The sequence below is a fragment of the Gopherus evgoodei genome, chromosome 2 (assembly GCF_007399415.2).
Source record: "Gopherus evgoodei ecotype Sinaloan lineage chromosome 2, rGopEvg1_v1.p, whole genome shotgun sequence".
Lineage (NCBI taxonomy): Eukaryota > Metazoa > Chordata > Testudines > Testudinidae > Gopherus > Gopherus evgoodei.
The window spans coordinates 154,052,405-154,073,017 of NC_044323.1; the positions used below are offsets into that span (position 1 = coordinate 154,052,405).

General features: G+C 44.0%; 1 long non-coding RNA gene across 1 annotated transcript; it reads right to left on the bottom strand.

The window, feature by feature from the left end:
* Positions 1-899: 899 nt before the first annotated feature.
* Positions 900-19,622, bottom strand: LOC115645119. The gene is made up of 3 exons (XR_003998649.1): positions 19,612-19,622; positions 12,708-12,710; positions 900-951 (listed from the first exon to the last, which is right to left on the bottom strand). It is a non-coding gene; the product is annotated as an uncharacterized LOC115645119 (long non-coding RNA).
* Between the last annotated feature and the right edge of the window lie 991 nt (positions 19,623-20,613).

Genomic DNA, 20,613 nt, shown 5'->3' on the forward strand with positions numbered 1-20,613 from the left:
GGGTTCTACTCCCATTATTTCTTAACAGAAAATAAAACTGGAGGATGGCGACCGATCCTTGATCTCAGGAGGCTCAAAAAACAGAAGTTCAAGATGGTTACTCTTACCACCATAATTCCAGCGCTGTAGCAGGGCGATTTGTGTTCAGCCCTCGACCTACAAGATGCCTACTTTCACGTCATTATCCATCCGGCCCACAGACGCTTTCTTCATTTTACCCTCAGCTCAATGCATTTCCAATACAGAGTTCTACCCTTTGGCCTTTTCACTGCCCCCCGAGTTTTCTCCAAGCTCCTACCGGTAGTCACTGCCTACCTCAGAAAAAAAGGGGTCATACTATTCCCTTACCACGATGATTGCCTTCTCAAGGCCTCCACGTTCGATGAAGCCCTCCGCTTCATACAACTCACCATTGATTGCTTCCAATCTCTGGGCCTGCAAATAAATATAAACAAATCCACATTACGTCCTATCCAACCCCTAGAGTTTATAGGAGCGGACCTCGACTCCAGAACCGGCCAGCTTCTCTCCCACCCAACCGATTCAATACCATAAAGCTACTGGCTACGAAACTTCGTGACAGCCCTCAGGTCACTGCCCGAGACTGCCTCCAACTACTAGGGCACATGGCCTCGTGCACCTTCATGGTCCAGAATGCACATCTCTAAATGAGGTGCTTCCAAGCTTGGCTGGCCACACTTTACAGACTGAATGTGCACTCGCTAAACAAACCTCTGGCCATACCCTTCCGAGTCAAAGACTCTCTCCTATGGTGGACAGTTCCCTCCAACCTCTGCTCTGGAGTCCCCTTCCTCCAGACCTCCCCAACTCTGATAATGGCTACTGACGCATCTCTCACAGGCTGGGGTGCCCACATCTCTCACCAAATAGTCCATGGGCTATGGTCTCCCTCCAAGACCTCCCTGCACATCAATGTTCTAGAACTTCGAGCTGTACGAAATGCCTGCTGCCACTTCCTGCCACTAATCAAAAATCAGCATGTACGCATAATGACTGACAACATTGCCTGCATGTTCTACATAAACAGGCAAGGAGAGGCTCGCTCCCACTCTCTTTGCTCAGAGGCAATAAAAGTCTGGAATTGGTGCCTTGCGAACCACATCCACATATCAGTTGCTTATCTCCCCGGGATGATGAATGCCACTGCCGACGAGTTAAGCAGACGTTTCCCTTTGGAGCACGAATGGGAGATAGACGAGGGAATCATTTACAACATATTTCGTACTTGGGGTCACCCAACCATAGACCTATTTGCAACTGCAAAAAACACGAAATGCCTCAATTTTTGCTCCAGGGCGGGACTGAGCAAACACTCCCTCGGAGACGCATTCATGATCCCATGGCACTGGGACTTATTCTATGCAGGGTCCTCATAAAGATATGAACGGACCTTGCCACAGTGATCTTGATTGCACCTTCATGGCTGAGACAACCGTGGTTTCCTTTCCTCAATTCGACCGCTGATCTCACTGCCTCTCATCCCGAACCTGTTACCACAGCAACACGGCCGGCTTCTTCACCCCAATCTCTCCACGCTTCATCTCAAAACCTGGTACCGGCATGGTTCTCCCAACATGAAGTAGATTGTTCCGACCAAGTTCAAAGGGTTCTCCTACACAGCAGACCACAATCCACCCATACCACCTGTCTCCGGAAGTGGAAGTGCAACTAAACAACTGTCTCCTACATCCGCAACCCTTCCCCGCATACTCGACTACCTATTGGACTACCTATTGGACATCAAGCACGCCAGCCTTTCCTTCAGCTCCATCAGAGTCCACTTAGCTGCTATCACAACCTTTCATGATACAATCGACAATACCTCGGTCTTCGCTCATCCCATCATCAAGCGTTTCCTTAACGGACTCTAAACCTTATACCCAGACATTAAGCCACCTACCCCTACTTGGGATCTTCACCTATCCAGAGACTTTCAAACTGGATCTCCGATTGCATATGACTCTATCGGATAAAAAACGTTACACCTCCAACATCCATCAGAACGCATTCCACTAGAGCTGTATCTAAATCTGTAGCCTTCTTACGTAAAGTGCCATTGACTGACATTTGTAAAGCAGCCACTTGGTCCTCCGAACACACATTAGTTAAACACTATGCCCTTACTCAGGGCCCTCTCTCTGATACATGATTAGGCAGAGCACTATTATCTATTGCATTCTTACCAGATCTGAAGTCTCTACCTCCTTGAGAGATACTGCTTCAAAGTCACCTGGAGTGGAGCACCCACAGGGACATCTCTCAAAGAAGAAGAGGAGGTTACTCACCTTGTGCAGTAACTGACGTTCTTCAAGATGAGTGTCCCTGTGGGTGCTTCACTACCCACTCTCCTCCCCTCTACTTCGGAGTTGGGGTAGCCTTCGTTGTAGAGAAGGAACTGAGGGAACTGGTCGTGCATGCTCACTAAGAGGTATATTTAGAGCAGGGGGGCAGGCTCTGTGCATGCGTGGCCGGTACAAGTACTGCTGCAGAAATCTCCGATCAAAGGCACAGGGGCGCACCGACACCTGGAGTGGAGCACCCACAGAGACACTCATCTCAAAGAACGTCAGTTACTGCACTAGGTGAGTAACCTCCTCTTATGAATTATTTTGTATTGCTGTAGTGCCTAAGAGTGCCATGGACTAGGACCCCATTGTGTGAGGTGCTGTACAAAAAGATGATCTTTACACCGAAGAGTTTACAGTCTATGAAACAGGAGACAGCAGAGGAACACAGAGAGAGATGGAGTACATGGAATCAGTGAGATCACATTGGTCAGCATGGTAGACAATGGTCTCCGTACATGAGCAGCCTAGCCATTGTCAAGTGTTTTGTAGGCACTGTGGGAAAGAGTTTTGAGCAGAGTTTAGAAGGTTCACAATTAGGTAGCTTTGCCAATGTTTACTGGGGACTCCTCCCAATATGAAGATGCTTCTTTGGAAATGGAACAACGGGGCAATATAGGCTGGCAATGACCTCTCAGTAGAGAATGAGAGATTATAGGTAGCATGGGAACAGGCTGTGAAGGTCTTTGAAAGTTAAAATAAAGTAGGCTCCAACATGGATTTACAGAAGCACCCAAACAAGTTAGTCACCTAACTCCCATTAAAAGTCAATGGGCATTTGGCACCAAGCATGCTTAGCAGCTTTTCTAAATCTCACTAGAATCTGCATCTTTAGGAGTCACAATCCCTTTGTAAATTTGGCCTTTGATTCTGAAAACCCTTCCTCAGTCACACTGAAGATGACAGGAGAAGTCGTGTGATTAAGGGTTTCCAGAATCAAACCCCATTTCTATCTAATATTCCCAAATTAGGGCTGTCATAAACAGATAGCTAAGGGTTAATGTCTCTTACACCTGGAAAGAAGTAACCTGAAACACCTGACCAGAGGACCAATCAGGAAACCTGACTTTTTCAGGTCTGGGTGGAAAGAAGCTGTGTCTGAGTTCTTTGTCTTATGCCTGTCTCTCTCGGTTATGGGAGGATTTCTGTCTCTTGCTTTCTAATCTTCTGTTTCCCAGTTGTAAGTACAAAAGATCAGATAGTGATTTATATGGTTTTTTGTATTTTACATGTGTGTAGTTGCTGGAGTGCTTTGAATTGTATTCTTTTTGAATAAGGCTGTTTATTCATATTTCTTTTAAGCAATTGACCCTGTATTTGTCACCTTAATACAGAGAGACCATTTTTATGTATTTTTCTTTTTTTTTACATAAAGCTTTCTTTTTAAGACCTGTTGGAGTTTTCTTTAGTGGGGAACTCCAGGGAATTGAGTCTGTGCTCACCAGGGAATTGGTGGGAGGAAGAAGTCAGGGGGAAATCTGTGTGTGTTAAATTTACTAGCCTGACTTTGCATTCCCTCTGGGTGAGGGGGGAAGAAAGATTAGCTCTCGGTACTTCTGTTTTTCAAGGCTGGAAACGGGGAGGGTGGAATCCCTCTGTTTAGATTCACGGAGTTTGCTTCTGTTTATCTCTCCAGGAACCCAGGGAGGGAATACCTGGAAGGGAGAAGGGAAGGGAAATGGTTTATTCCCCTTTGTTGTGAGACTCAAGGAATTTGGGTCTTGGGGTCCTCAGGGAAGGTTTTTGGGGGGACCAGAGTTCCCCAAAACACTCTAATTTTTTGGATGGTGGCAGCTTTACCAGGTCCAAGCTGGTAACTAAGCTTGGAGGTTTTCATGCTAACCCCCATATTTTGGACGCTAAGGTCCAAATCTGGGACTAGGTTATGATAAGGGCTCTACAAAACCTGTACACATTTCTGATCATAATCAGGGGTAGAATGGCTGGGCAGGACCTGAACATGGCATATAAAATAGACCAAAGTACTAAACTGGTAGAGTAGAAGGGACAATGGAGAAGTTGGTGGGGGAAAGAGGAAGACTTAAAGGAGAACTAATGGAGACTCATTCATTCTCACTGTGTTTCCACTATGTCTTGCTGTGTGCCCATTGGCAAGTCACCTAACCTCACTTTGTCCATCTCTAAAATGGGAATAGTGGTACTTGCCACCTCCCTTACTTAACCCCTTTAGACTCTCTTGAAAATCCAAGTCTTAAGGTTTAATGTTTGAAATATGCATGGATAGTGTTTATCTATGCCACTCCTGTATAATCTGTGGATAATGCTTCGACTTTTGCTAGAATGATTCAAAGGGGACCTGAGAGATTAATTTTTTTGGATGAAAAGCTCCATAATGGGTAATATGAATAGTTGTAATAATAAAGAAATAGAGTGCATATGTCAGAGTGAGAAGAAAGGGCAGTTGCAGCCACTGTTATATTGCCAGACTATAATCAGTTGCTACAAATTGATGCTGTACCAGCCCCAGAAACAATGCCAGGCAGTAACAGAGAAATATTCAGTGTCACTCTCCACCAGTATTGCCTGATGCCACCAGCCATGTCCCAGTGAGACTCCACAGTCACTGTGAAGAAAGTTTTGACATTAACTACAGTGGCACCTGCTATTTGACTTTGACTTTCTGTCGCTGGAGTTTTAGCTGACAGAAGGAACTGAGAGGTTTTCTTTTTAAACTGCTTAAACAAAAAGCCCTGATCATCCCATGTAGCATTTATCCAGAGTGGAAGAAAAGGCAACCAAGGTAAAGATAGTGGGTGGCCCCCACGAGATGCCAGGGGGAATTTTGTGTGACTCATTTAGATTGCCAACAGCTGCAGCCAATCCAGCTCTCCTCAGGGCATCCAGGTCCACAATTCCTCCCCCACTTTTTGCTTTTAGTTCAATATATCACATGCTCAGTCAGGTCTGTTGCCTGTTAAACTGGATCCTGCTTTGCTACATTCTCAAAAACTTCCCTGCTCTGCAAACCTGATGGCAGAGCATGAGCTGAATTCAAACTCAACATGCTGTAAGGAGATTTTTGCATTAGGAGATGGAATGCAGTTGCTGCAATGCAATCTACCCATGGATTTTGCTGTTCACACTTGCCTTCAGTTTAAATTACAATGACTTAGTTATGCATTCCTGAGAACCCTCAACTCCTGTTGAAACTCATGCTATATTCTCAGCTATGTGCAGGACTCAGCCCCAAGTCGCTTGTGCTAGAAGCAATGCTAATCAGGTCAGTAACCAACTGATAATGTTTCTGACATTGAACATGCATCTCCACATGGAAAAAAAAATCACAGTTTCTATTAATGCCACAACAGTGCCTACGTGGCCTGGAAATGAGATGAGCATGGATTTCACTAGGTGCTGAGCATATACTTAGTGAGAGACGGCTCCTCCCCAGTCAAAAGATGAGACAAACAATGGAATTATTATTATTCCAATTTTACCGGTGAGACATTAGCACAGAGAGATCCAGTGGCTTTTCCAAAGTTACACAGGACGTCTGTGGCAAAGCAAGGAATGGAATCCAGTTCTCTTGAATCCGAGTTCCATGCCATAGACACAAGATCATGTTTCCTTTCTATTATACGTTCCTCTTAATAACCCTAACACCTTCAGTATTATCCTGGATGAACATCTCAAGCTGGCCCTGTCAAAAGGGAGGATATGTTTTTGCCCCTTCCATCTCATTGTATACCCAGACATACTCATGGGGGTTAAGTTTGTTATCTGTTCTGATCCCTTGAATTGGCAGACTGCAAAGTCCATTGAAAAGTGAATGGAACACCAAAGGTATCCAATTATATGTTCCTCCAAACTTGCCCTTTAAAATCTATTTACATTTGATATTTTTATGGCTCATTTGTGGGAATTTAGGAGGTCGTCAGTGACAGAAGGTGTAAGGAAGAACTTAAATCATCTTATGCTCTGGCGGGAATTCCTCTGGACTTTGAAGCTCAGAAACTTTGGACCCTGTGACTTTAACAAATGAGTGAATCTAAGATGCTTTATCCACAAGCTTGCCCCCTTACTAACTCAATGCACTTCTTGATGTACGGTACGAAAGAGAACACCAGTTGGACTCTGGCTTTGAAATGTGTTTCCACTTTACCTCTTTAAGAATTTTCAGACCTAGTATTTATTAGCAGCTGTTATTGTCTTCTAACATCACAGACTCTTTTAGGTTTTTGACTTTTTACTTCTATTTAGTGGTCTTGAAGTTGAGTTTGATGCTGGCTAAGAGCCATGTCTCTTGTGGAAGTTCCCTGTATTTCCACCTCCTCTGCTTATTAACTTGGATACACATCAGAAAATGCAGTTTATTCTCTGACAGTCCAAAGGAAGAAGAAAAGATATATTGACCATTTCACTTTTGGAGAAGCAATCTGCTTTTGCACGGCTCATGCTGACATTCTTCTCCTGCAGATCTCTAACCAATAGGACTGCTATTTTTTTTTTAAACTCACAACCTGCTTTGGTAAAGTAGCAAAGGGATTAGATTCTTTTGGCCTGATTGTCTTTTATATGGTTGTCCTTTTACATCGCTCTAGAAGTATAAAGGGACACTTACAGTGGGTATACATTATGTTTACATTGACTTAATTACCCTTTACACTGCCAGAGTGGTGTTAGTCTTAGGGTATGTCTACATCTACAATTTTGCAGCGCTGGTTGTTACAGCTGTATTAGTACAGCTGTATAGGGCCAGCGCTGCAGAGTGGCCACACTTACAGCAACCAGCGCTGCAAGTGGTGTTAGATGTGGCCACACTGCAGTGCTGTTGGGCGGCTTCAAGGGGGGTTCGGGGAACGCGAGAGCAAACCGGGGAAGGAGACCAGCTTTGCCGCGGTTTGCTCTCGCGTTCCCTGAACCCCCCTGCAAACCGCAGGGAAGGAGACTTGCTTGCTCGGAGATTCGGGGAACGCGAGAGCAAACCGCAGGGAAGGAGACCTGCTTGCACGGAGGTTCGGGGAACGCGAGAGCAAACCGGGGAAGGAGACCAGCTTCGCCGCGGTTTGCTCTCGCGTTCCCCGAACCCCCCTGCAAACCGCAGGGAAGGACACCTGCTTGCACGGAGTTCGGGGAACGCGAGAGCAAACCGGGAAGGAGACCAGCTTCGCCGTGGTTTGCTCTCGCGTTCCCCGAACCCCCCTGCAAACCGGGGAAGGAGACCTGCTTGATTACCAGACGCTTCCTCAGGTATGCTGGGATACCTGCTTATTCCACGGAGGTCAAGAAAAGCGCTGGTAAGTGTCTACACTTGATTACCAGCGCTGGATCACCAGCGCTGGATCCTCTACACCCGAGACAAAACGGGAGTACGGCCAGCGCTGCAAACAGGGAGTTGCAGCGCTGGTGATGCCCTGCAGATGTGTACACCTCCTAAGTTGCAGCGCTGTAACCCCCTCACCAGCGCTGCAACTTTGTGATGTAGACAAGCCCTTAGTGTAAATGAGAATCGGGCCTTCTGTGGAACAGCATTGGTCTTACTATGATTTCTGTGGTAAAGCTAATTCATGCAACCTGTCCTAGCAATAGGTCACTCATATAGATAAGTTCATGGAGGATCATCAATGGCTATTAGGCAGAATGGTCAGCGATGGTATCCCTAGCCTCTGTTTGCCAGAAGCTGTAAATGGATCACTTGATGATTACCTTTTCTGTTCATGTTCTCACGGGCACCTGACACAGGCCACTGTCGGAAGACAGGATACTGGGCTAGATGGACTTTTGGTCTGACCCAGTGTGGCTGTTCTTATGTTCTTATATTACTTGCCCAATTTACGTACTACCTGAAACAATGGTTTTTCGCACTAAATCTAGCATTCTGATACAAGAAAGGGCAACCCCAGAGGCGTTCAGGTGAGATACAATCTATACAAACCTGTGTACTTGACATACATAAAAGCCTTATTCAAGGCCTAATCCAAATTCCCACAGACTTAGATGGGGCAGATTCAGGCCCTCTCACATTAACAATATATTCTTGAAGTACTTGAGTAAGCTACTATTTCAGATAGGGGAAATCCACTCCTGTGCAGAAACCACATAGTATCCTTTCAACACTTACATCCCATTTAATCCTGATGAAGTGGTGCCTAGACTTTTCACTAGGTTGACCGTATTTCCCAAATGGAAAACGGGACACCCCAAGCCACTCGGCCAAGCCCTCCACCCCCACATGGTTGTTGCCAGGTGGTGGAACCCTGCTGACCCTCTGCATGCTGGAATGATGCCTCTCCCTTTCCCCACCTCAGCCATGCCTCCCCCCTGCATGGGTCTAGCATCTGCCCGATGTTCCTCCACACCGCATCCCACTTTTTTGAAAAAAAGTAGGCAGGGGGTGGTAGTGGGATTGCTGGGACAGGGCTTAAAAATGAGACTGTTCTAACCAAAACGGGACGTATGGTCACCCTACTTTGCACGTACTCTTTGTAAAGGGGAGAAATCCACTCCTAATAATTTGACTAAGAGTGCTGGTTTGTCTCTGTTGTCGGTCTCAAAGCTTTGACTGTACTGATCCATTAACAGAACCACTAACCCTGTGGAGTAGGGTCAAGAGTGAAAGCTTACGAATAAGTGGAGTGGTGATTTTTATAAGGATGCCTGCCCATGGGGAACTGGAGTGAGACCATCAACCCTCTTTGCCTAAGCCATTGAACACAACTAGTTAAAGCCTGAAGGCTTTAATTGGCCAAAGTCCTCAGTGGAAGAAATATGCCTCACTTTATCTGAGGACAAACTGAATAAAACTGAAAATTCATTCTTAGTTTACAGTTTTTTGATGTCCAAACTATCTCTTGCAAAGTTAACAGAAGTCAGTTAGAGACTAGTGCTGTGGTGTAATACTATGCTTATGTCTACTCTTGGACGTGTGATTCCCAGCTTGCATAAGCATACTCATACTAGCGATCACTGAGCTAGTGTGCTAAAAATAGCAGTGTAGCAATGGTAGCTCAGACAGTAGCAAGTGTCATCATGGGCTAGCCATCCCGACTATGTAACCATGGGCTAATGGCGGGTTTGTATTTGGGGTGGGTAGTTGTGTATCCTTTTTAGTCATTTTTTAAAATCCCACTAAGTGCCTATAAACATTTTTAGATGCCTAAAAAAACTTTGAAAATCTGGCCTAAGTATCATGTTATATATTTGGAGACAAAATAGATACATTAGTAATGTCATTGTATCTTAGAGAACATAAAATACTCCACTATATGGACACATAGAATTGCCATCAAACTACATCTGAATGTAAGTACACAAAGGACAAGAAAAAAGAAAGGAAACAGAAAAGAGGTTGTTGTTGCTGATCATGTGGTTCGCACATTGGATCCTTTTATATATATTAATTCTTAAAAAGTAAGGGATCATTAACTACCTTTTTCTCCTCACACCTTGTACTGTTTGTAATGCTATTAATAGTAAGCACAGTCCTATTAAGCAAACTATCCAATTAATAATCCATTAGCAATTATAATACACAAAATTCATTTGTGATGTCTCGTCGATAGGCACGTACTTGACAGACTGTTTTTTATTGTCTAATTATGATTTAAAAGGTCATCTTCCCAAACTTAATGAGGAATTAATGAATTGTATTATCCCATAGTTTGCTAGGAGAACCTGCTCACAAATGAACTGTAATTCCTGTTCTCTGCTTTGAAAACTCATCATAGCCTGTTTAAGTTTACTAGGTGTTGCTACCCTTTTTTTGAGAGGAGCTGGAAGGTTATGTAATAAATGGCAGGAATTATGTTATTACTATAAAGAGAAGAATTAGCACAGTGAAACCCAGGTTGTAGTTGAGATGCACTCAGATGTCATTTGAGAAGGTCTTTGTGGCATCTTGGATTTACCTTCTGATTGTTTTAATATTCTCCTTTCTGCTAGTGGAGGTGTGTACTATCTGACAGCATTCAGCCATGAAAGTCTCTAAAGTGACTGTGTGGAAAAATAGCTTTGTGGTTAAGGCACCTGAGTAGCACTCAGGAATAGGGCTAGGAATAGTCTAACATTTTCCATTGAAACTTGGGTCAGATGGAAAATAGGGGTTGGATTAAACAAAAATCTTCATAGAAAGTATATGCTCTCCTCAAAAACTTTTGATTATTTAATTGGAAAAATCCAAAAACCTGAAAAAGTTTGGCTTAAAAAGAAAATGTCAAAAACTTCTGAAAATTCATTTTTAGTTTACAGTTTTTTGATGAAAAATTGAAAATTACAGTGTCGAGGGCATGGGGAAAAATACATTTTCTGTCTAGCTTCATTGAGAATCTGGGTTCAGTCCCCAGTTCTACCACTTACTTTCTGTGTGTCCTTGGACAAGACAGAAAATTTTGTTGTCTCCCAGTTTCCAGTCTGGAAACGGGGATCATAATACTTCCTTCCTCAACAGTGTGTTGTGAGGATAAATTACTTGTCAGGTGCTCAGGTAGTCTGGTGATGGGAGTCATATAAGGTTTGAATCTAACAGAGGATTGAAATTTGCGTTCATGCACCTGAACAGTTACATTGAAGTGAAGTGCTTTGCTAGGTAGATGAGGCAATGGAGAATGCTTTCAAAGAAAACCTGTATTTTTTTGGATGCTCCATCTGTCATAAACAGATAGTTAAGGGTTAATGTCTCTTTGACCTGTAAAGGGTTAACAAACAGGGAACCAAACACCTGACCAGGGGACCAATCAGGAGACAAGATACTTTCAAATTTCGGTGGAGGGAAGCCTTTGTTTGTGTTTTTGGGGTTTGGCTTTGTTCTCTCTGGGTCCTGGAAGGGACTAGACGTGCAACCAGGTTTCTTGCCAATCTCTCTGCTACAGTCTTCTATATATTCAGAATAGTGAGTATTAAGGAACAGGCGGTTGTAGTCTTTTAAATTGGTTTTCTTTATTTGCAAATGTGTATCTGGCTGGTAGAGTTTTAATGTGTATTTGGCTGGAAGTATTTTAAACTGTATTTCTGCTGGAGAAGGCTTTTTCTCCAGTTTCTATAAGCTGACAGACCCTGTAACTTTTACCATCTAAATTGCAGAGATAACTTTTACTCTTTTTCTTTCTTTTTATTAAAAGTTTTGTGTTTAAGACCTGTTTGATTTTTTCCCCTTGTTGAGGCTCAAGGGAATTGAGTCTGTATTTAACAGGGAAGAGGAAGGGAGGGGGAAGGGGGAATCCCTTTGTTTTAGACTCACGGAGCTTGAATCTGTATTGCCTCTGGGTGAGGGAGGAAGGGGAAGTGGGGGGGAAGGGACATTGCTCCCTGTTTTAAGATTCAAGGAGTTTGAATCATGGTAATCTTCCAGGGTAACCCAGGGAGGTAAATCTTAGGAGAGGCAACAGTGAGGAAAGGCGTTTACTTTCCTTGTGTTAAGATCCAGGGGGTCTGGGTCTTGGGGGTCCCCAGGGAAGGTTTTGGGGGGACCACAGTGTATCAGGCACTGGAATTCCTGGTTGGTGGCAGCTTATCAGATCTATGCAGGTAATTAAGCTTAGAGGAATTCATGCTGGTACCCCAACTTTTGGACTCTAAGGTTCAGATTGGGGAAAGATACTATGACACCATCCCCTTTCTTTCCTGGAAAGAAGTCCTCATAAATGCTTATTACATTTTCCTTTTCTCCTCTTTCCGTGTAGTTATCATTCTCTTCATGAATGCTTAATCGCAAGCCAAGATACAGGGAGAACCTTTGTGTGTGGTGACACTAAGCAACAGGCTTTTTTATGGCTACATGGAACGGTGTGGAAGGAAGGGGCAGTGTCTAAAACTTTATCTTATTGTAACACAGGGTCACACTATGGGAAAGATTGAGAACCTATGGTGCAATGGCCCAGGAGTATTAATTCTTACGGGAGACTGTGTTGTCCAGTGGCCTTAGAAATAAGAAGACCCAGGCTCTATTCTTGGGTCTGCTGTTCGACCTTGGGCAAGTCTCTCTTTTTTTTTATGGGTTCTGTTTCTGCCCCAGACTCATTCTGTGGACCTTGGGTATGTTATACTTCACAAGGGTGGTGTGAGGCTTCAGCCATGTTTAAGGTGCTTTGAAATCCTTAAATGAAAGTGTAGAGTGTATTCATTATTTGGATTTTTCACTATCAGAGCTTAAGCACTTAAGGTGATGCTGGCAATGTTTTAATTAAAATAACTTACACCCAGACTGAGTGGCATGCATTTCATATACAGCTTCAGATGGTGATTAACCATTCGGACTTTGAGGATTTCATGTTTTACTCTTTCACTGTCTGAGTTACTAAGATTAATAGATTGTTCTCCACTTCAAATGACATTCTATAACTCACTTTGGATATTAAAGGCACTGTGTTATGTCTTCTGCTTTACCGTCTGAAGTGTTTTATTAAGGAGACCTAATGGTTTGCTAGAAATTTCATTTTCTAGTCTTATTAGTCACAGGTAAATGGAATGAATACCCATGTCATTTTTAAGAGTGTTTTCTCATCACTACTATCCTGCAGACACTCCAGTTTGTAGTGCTGCACATTTAGAGTGTTATATTTGGTCCCGGCAGAGAAGAAGATGGACACAGGAGTAGCTGATAGAAATCCAGCTGTTTGTTGCTCTGTCTTTATAGAAACAGGATCCAAAACCAAAGTCAGATTTTCGCTAAGGAGGTGGACTACAGTGCAACCAAACATTTAAAGGAACAGGATAGCACAAAGAGTTGTTCCTTTTCAAATATGTGCTGCTTGTACAATTAAAATCTTCCAAGTACAAATGGTCACACTCAGAGAAACCAAGAATTAATATTTCATGTGATAGCAGTCGCTAAACTTATTGGTAACTTCTTATTGGAAAATAGTTTTGTTTTGTTTTTTTTAAATCCCCCCTAACTGGAGGAATGGTTCATAAGATATGGGGAGATAATTGTTATGGGAAAATTAACACATCCAGTTCATGGAAAAGGAAATATAGGAGAATTAAATACCTGGATATCTCTACTATGTGTCAATACTCATCGTATACACTCACTTGAAAAGAAACCATCACATGAAAATGTTTGAATATTAATCACTATGGTAGGGTTGTTAAGTGAGTAAAGACAGAATTGTTTTTTCACTTAAAGAAAATCTCCAGGTCAGAACACCATGGCTGGTGTAAGGAAGTTCCTCCTCTGACATGGCAATACCCTGCCCAGTTCTTCTTAGTGTAAACTCAACGTGCTTCAGGTGGCATGTGACCATGATTCATCACTGAATTTGGTTCGCTGGTTGGATCATTACCTTCCCCAGCTTGTCCAGGTACTGACAGGGAGTGCGAAGTGAACACTGATCCGTGCCCTCCACCCTGTCCAATAGGTAATCAGGACTGTATCACTGCATAATAGAGAGACAAAGTAATATTTTTAATTGGACCAGGAGACCTGAAGAAGAGCTCTGTGTGACTTGAAAGCTTGTCTCTCACCAACAGAGACTGGTCCAGTAACAGATGTTACCTCATCCACTTTGTATCTCTAATATCTTGGGACCGACATGGCTACAACTATACTCCATCACTGCATAATGTCACTCTTAAAAAACAATCAGTCCATTATCATATTTGTTACTATTGCATTGTTGGTAGAGTTATGAATGATGATTTGTAGCACTGCATATTCTTTCCTAAACACTCAATAAAATTAACCCTAAACCCCTCTGTAGATTCATTTGAGGTTGGATCATGCCCTAAAGCCAGGCTGGGCACTATTGGAGGAGGAAGGGAAGTAGGAAGGGGGACATTTGCCCCAAAATGATCTTGAAGGTCCCCACATTATTGTCAGGCCAAAATATGTACAAAGTTGTCCAGTTAAGCAGTGTAATAGCAACGAATCGGAGAGTCCTCATCACTTATATAAAGTATAAATCAGCAAAATATGGACACAGTAGCCAATTTTTACTCTTTTAAACTCTAAATATCCAAGATTTTCCAGGGGTATAACTAACCTTGGAAGGTTATTTGTTTTAAAATAGCAAACTAGGGCTCTAAAAATAACTACTTGCCCTCCCCTAATGGGACTCTAGAGCCAGCCCTGCTCAATGCATTAAGGTTTCCTAGCCTTTCCAAAACTTGGCACTTTTGAACATCCTGCTGGGGTCAATCTGCATCTTTAGGAAGCTAAATACCTTTAAAAATTGGGACCTTTGCAATTTCCTGGAACAATGAGTTCCACAGGCTAATTATAAGATGTGTGTGGGGAGGAGAGTATTTTCTGGAAAAAAAAATTGAATTTGACACCTTTTGGTCTTGCAGAATTCCAGTTGTGTCTGAGATGCCATGAGGTGGGCTTTATTGTGAACTGGTATGTTTAATTTATCATTCACCGCATTTTGCACCTACGCCATTATGTAAACAAAAGGTCACGCTAATGCGCTATCTGAATGCTGGCATATTTGCCTCCTAGAATTTTAAAGATCTAATCTTGTGTACCAGAGTTAGAAACTGATGCCAGTTGCCAGAAATATGATTAATCAGCTGCCATCTCCAAACATTTAATTAGAAGTCAAGGCATACCAGTAATAATTTATCAGCATTATAGGGTAATTTGTCATATATTTACAAGCACCTGGGGGCAGGAATGGGAGGGGTCAAAGAACTTCACCTTGCTGAACAAAAAAAGGTTTGGTTTAGTGATCACGGATTCAACATTATTTAAATGTTCAGCTGGAAAAAAATAATGGAATGTAACGGTACATAAATTCTCCAAGGAGAAAATAAAGTGTATATATACGTCTATATTTTATGTCCTGAATGTTCTGCACTTTGACAAGGACATGGATGAAGTTATCTTATGCCAATGGCAGTGGAACATTGATTAAGAGACTGGTAGCTATTGTGAATTGGCTGTTGCCAGCAAACTGTTAGTTTGCTCGTGTCATGTGGATGTGTTATCTACATCTGAAAATAACTGATTTGCTGCAGCAAATGATTTCCCTCCCTTCAGTCCAGCATTGTAGATCTTTTTTTTAAATTGCTTTTTGAGGGTGTGTTTTGCTTTTTTATATCACAGACTTTTATATTCAATATATTTTCTTAAGTTTCCTGGTGTTTTGATTATCTCCTAGATAAAGAAGCAATTACTCATAACTAGAGAGAGAGCTCCTGGGTTCAAGTCTTGGTTCTGCCAAAAATTTACTGTGGACCTTGGGCAAGTCACTTAGGGTATGTCTACACTACGCGATTATTCTGATTTTACAGAAACCAGTTTTTTAAAACAAATTGTATAAAGCCGAGTGCACGCGGCCACACTAAGCACATTAATTCGGTGGTGTGCGTCCATGTACCGAGGCTAGTGTCGATTTCTGGAGCATTGCACTGTGGGTAGCTATCCAATAGCTATCCCACAGTTCCCGCAGTCTCCCTCGCCCATTGGAATTCTGGGTTGAGATCCCAGTGCCTGATGGGGAAAAAAACATTGTCATGGGTGGTTCTGGGTACAGCCTCACCCCTCCCTCTGTGAAAGCAACAGACAACCGTTTCGCGCCTTTTTTCCTGGATGAACTGTGCAGACGCCATAGCACAGCAAGCATGGAGCCTGCTCAGCTGAAGACAGCAGTCATGGATGTTGTAAACACCTTGCGCATTCTCGTGCAGTCTATGCTGAACCAGGACCTGCAAAACCAGGCGAGGAGGTGGCGGCTATGGCAGTGCGGCAACAAGAGTGATGAGGACATGGACACAGAATTCTCTCAAACCACGGGCCCCTGCGCTTTGGAGATCATGCTGGTAATGGGGCAGGTTCTAGCCATTGAATGCCAATTTTGGGCCCGGGAAACAAGCACAGACTGGTGGGACCGCATAGGGTTGCAGGTGTGGGACGATTCGCAGTGGCTGCGAAACTTTCACATACGTAAGGGAACTTTCATGGAACTTTGTGACTTGCTTTCCCCTGCCCTGAAATGCCACAATACCAAGATGAGAGTAGCCCTCACAGTTGAGAAACGAGTGGCAATAGCCCTCTGGAAGCTTGCAACGCCAGACAGCTACCGGTCAGTCGGGAATCAATTTGGAGTGGGCAAATCTACTGTGGGGGCTGCTGTGATGCAAGTAGCCAAAGCAATCACTAAGCTGCTGCTACGGAAGGTTGTGATTCTGGGAAATGTGCAGGTCATAGTGGACGGCTTTGCTGCAATGGGATTCCCTAACTGTGGGGGGGCGATAGATGGAACCCATATCCCTATCTTGGCACTGGAGCACCAGGGCACCCAGTACATAAACTGCAACGGGTACTTTTCAATGGTGCTGCAAGCAATAGTGGATCACAAGGGACGTTTCATCAACATCCACTGGGATGGCCGGGAAGAGTTCATGACGCTCGCGTCTTCAGGAACACTACTCTGTTTAAATGGCTGCAGCAAGGGAATTACTTCTCAGACCAGAAAATAACAGTTGGGGATGTTGAAATGCCTGTAGTCATCCTGGGGGACCCAGCCTACCCCTTGATGCCATGGCTCATGAAGCCATACACAGGCAGCCTGGACAGTAGTCAGGAGTTGTTCAACTATAGGCTGAGCAAGTGCAGAATGGTGGTAGAATGTGCATTTGGCCATTTAAAGGCACGCTGGCACATATTACTGACTCGCTCAGACCTCAGCCAGACCAATGTCCCCTTTGTTGTTGCTGCTTGCTGTGTGCTCTACAATCATTGTGAGAGTAAGGGGAGACCTTTATGGCAGGGTAGGAGGCTGAGGCAAATCAGCTGGCCACTGATTACGCTCAGCCAGACACCAGGGTGATTAGAAGAGCACACCAGGAAGCCATGCACATCAGAGAAGCTTTGAAAACCAGTTTCATCACGGGCCAAGGTACGGTGTGACTGCTGTTTGTTTCTCCTTTATGAAACACCCCACTCCCTTGATTGACTCATTCCCTGTAAGCAACCCACCCTCCCCCTTCGATTACAGCTTGCTTAAGGAAATAAAGTCACTATCATTTAAAAAGCATGTATTCGTTATTAATTCATTATAAAAAGAGGGAGAGAACTGACAAGGTAGCCTGGGTGTGGTTTGGGAGGAGGATAGGAGGGAAGGAAAAGGCCACTAAAAAATTTCAAAATAATGACAGCCTTTTGCTTGGGCTGTCCACTTGGGTGGAGTGGGCGGGTGCACGGAGCCTCCCCCCACGCGTTCTTACATGTCTGGGTGAGGAGGCGATGGAACATGGTGAGGAGGGAGGGTGGTTATACAGGGGCTGCAGCGGCACTCTGTGATCCTGCTGCCGTTCTTGAAACTCCACCAGATGCCGAAGCATGTCAGTTTGATCACACAGCAGCCCCAGCGTTGCATCCCGCCACCGCTGATCTTCCTGCCTACACCTCTGATCTTCCTGCCGCCACCTCTTATCTCGAGTGTCCCTCCTCTCCTCACGTTCGTCCCTCCTCTCCTCACATTCGTCCCTCATGTCCTCACGGTCACTGGCATTTTTCCTGTACTTTGATACCACATCCTTCCACTCATTCAGATGAGCTCTTTCATTGCGGGTCACTTCCATGATTTCCGAGAACATTTTCGTCTCGCGTCTTTTTTTTCCACCGCCTTATCTGAGATAGCCTTCAGGACGGAGGAGGGAGACTTGAAAAATTTGCAGCAGCAGGAGGGAGGGAAAAAAAGGAGAGAAGTATTTAAAAAGATACATTTTACAGAACAATGGTTATACTCTTTCACGGTGAACACCACTATTCACCTTACATAGCACATGTGATTTCAGTACAAAGTCACATTTTTGCATATTAATATTGAGTGCCTGCGGCTTTGGTGTTAGAGATCACAGACACAGGTCCAGGCATCAGAATTCGGCTTGCATGCGGCCATGGTAAGCCATTGTCTTTCCGCTTCTGCAACCTTCATATATCCAGTGCCCTCCTTTCCCAAATAGCAAGCAAAGCCCTTTGAGTGCTGCTTCTTTCCTGTTAACATGCAGCACCAGAACCCCCCCCCATCCAATTCTCTGGGATGATCGCTTTACTCCTCCCCCCACCGCGTGGCTGGTATCATGGAAGATCTCTGCTAGCCACCCTCCTCCCCCACTGTGTGGCTGGTAGCAGGGAAGATCTCTGCTAGCCAAACGCAAAAAAGCTCAGCGCCAATCCCCCCCGGCTCCCTCTGCTTGGCTAACTGCAGGGAAGCAAACAGCCCAGTAGGAATTGCCATCTCTGTTCCCTTAATTAAATTCCTGTATTTCAACCAGGTTACCATGAACTATATCACTCTCTTGAGGATAACACAGCGAGATAAAGAATGGATGTTGCTTGAATGCCAGCAAACACCGGGACCATACGCAGCTAGGCTTTGTCATGCAGTGATACTAGATTACTTGCTACATGCATGGTGTGGTCAAGTGTCCTACCATGGAGGACGAATAAGGCTGCCCTGCCCAGAAACCTTCTGCAAAGGCTTTTGGAGTACCTACAGGAGAGCTTCATGGAGATGTCCCTGGAGGATTTCTGCTCCATCCCCAGACATATTAACAGACTTTTCCAGTAACTGTACTGGCTGCGAATGCATCCCAAGTCCTCAGGGCAAATTAATCATTAAAAAACGCTCGCTTTTAAACCATGTTTTATATTTACAAAGGTACACTCACCAGAGGTCTCTTCCATGGCTTCATGGTCTGGGACAGTGGCTTGGGAAGGCTGGGAGGGTACTTCTCTCAGGCTGAGAAAAAGCTCCTGGCTGTTGGGGAGAATGGAGTGCTGTGTGCTCTCTGCAAGGTCGCCCTTCTCTTCCTCCTCCTCATCTTCCCCGTCCGCAGAATCCTCAGGCAAGGCTAAGATTACCTCCACCTCGGAATCCACAGACAGGGGTGAGGTAGTAGTGGAGGACCCCCCCTAGAACTGCATGCAGCTCAGCGTAGAAGCGGCATGTTTACGGCCCTGCCCTGGACCTTCCGTTTGCTTCTTTGGTTTTCTGGTAGGCTTGTCTGAGCTCCTTAATTTTCACACGGCACTGTACTTAATCCCTGGTGTGACCTCTCTCCATCATGGCCTTGGAAATTTTTTCAAATGTTTTTTCATTTCGTTTTTTGGAATGGAGTTCTGATGGCACGGAATCCTCTCCCCATATAGCGATCAGATCCAGTATCTCCCATGCGGTCCATGCTGGAGCTCTTTTTCGATTCTCAGACTACATAGTTACCTGTGCTGATGAGCTCTGCGTGGTCACCTGTGCTGATCAGCTCTCCACGCTGGGCAAACAGGAAATGAAATTCAAAAGTTTGTGGGGCTTTTCCTGTCTACCTGGCCAGTGCATCCAACTCCAGATTGCTGTCCAGAGCGGTCACAATGGTGCACTGTGAGATAGCCCCCGGAGGCCAATACCATCGAATTGCAGCCATACTAACCCTAATCCGAAATGGCAATACCGATTTCAGCGCTACTCCCTTCATCGGGGAGGAGTACAGATATCGGTATTAAGAGCCCTTTACATTGAAATAAAGGGCTTCGTTGTGTGGATGGGTGCAGGGTTAATTCGGTTTAACTCTGCTAAATTTGGTATAAACTCGTAGTGTAGACCAGGCCTTACGCTACCTCACCTCAGTTTATCTGTTGCCAGCTCTGCTATTTTGTCATGAGTCAAATAATATTTGATGTAATCAGGTGAATCCTGGACAAAAAGCCAAAATCTTAGCATTTTCTCAAAATGAAATATTCTGAAGTTTCAATTCATAGAATCATAGAGACATAAGGTTAGAAGGGACCGCAGGAGTCATCTAGTCTATCCCCCTGCCAAGAATCAGGATTTGCTTTGTCTAAAAATCAATATGTTAAATCAATAAGTACCCAAAAATTTTTCAATTTTGGAAAATTTGGATCCAGTTCTGTTCAATATCCTCATCAATGACTTAGATAATGGCATGGAGAGTACACTTATAAAGTTTATGGACAATACCAAGCTGAGAGAGGTTACAAGTGCTTTGGAAGATAGGATTAAAATTCAAAATGATCTGGACAAACTGGAGAAATGATTTGAAGTAAATAGGATAAAATTCAATAACAACAAATGCAAAGTATTCCACTTTAGAAGGAACAATCAGTTGCACACATAAAAAATGGGAAATGACTGCCTAGGAAGGAGTGCTGTGGAAAGGAATCTGTGTGTCATAGAGGATCACAAGTTAATATGAGTCAACAGTGTAATGCTGTTGCAAAAAAACCAAACATCATTCTGGGATGTATAAACATAGTAGCAAGAGAGAAACAGGAGAAAAAATTGAAGAAGTGGAACAGTATGTATATTTGGGCCAAGAAGTTAATATG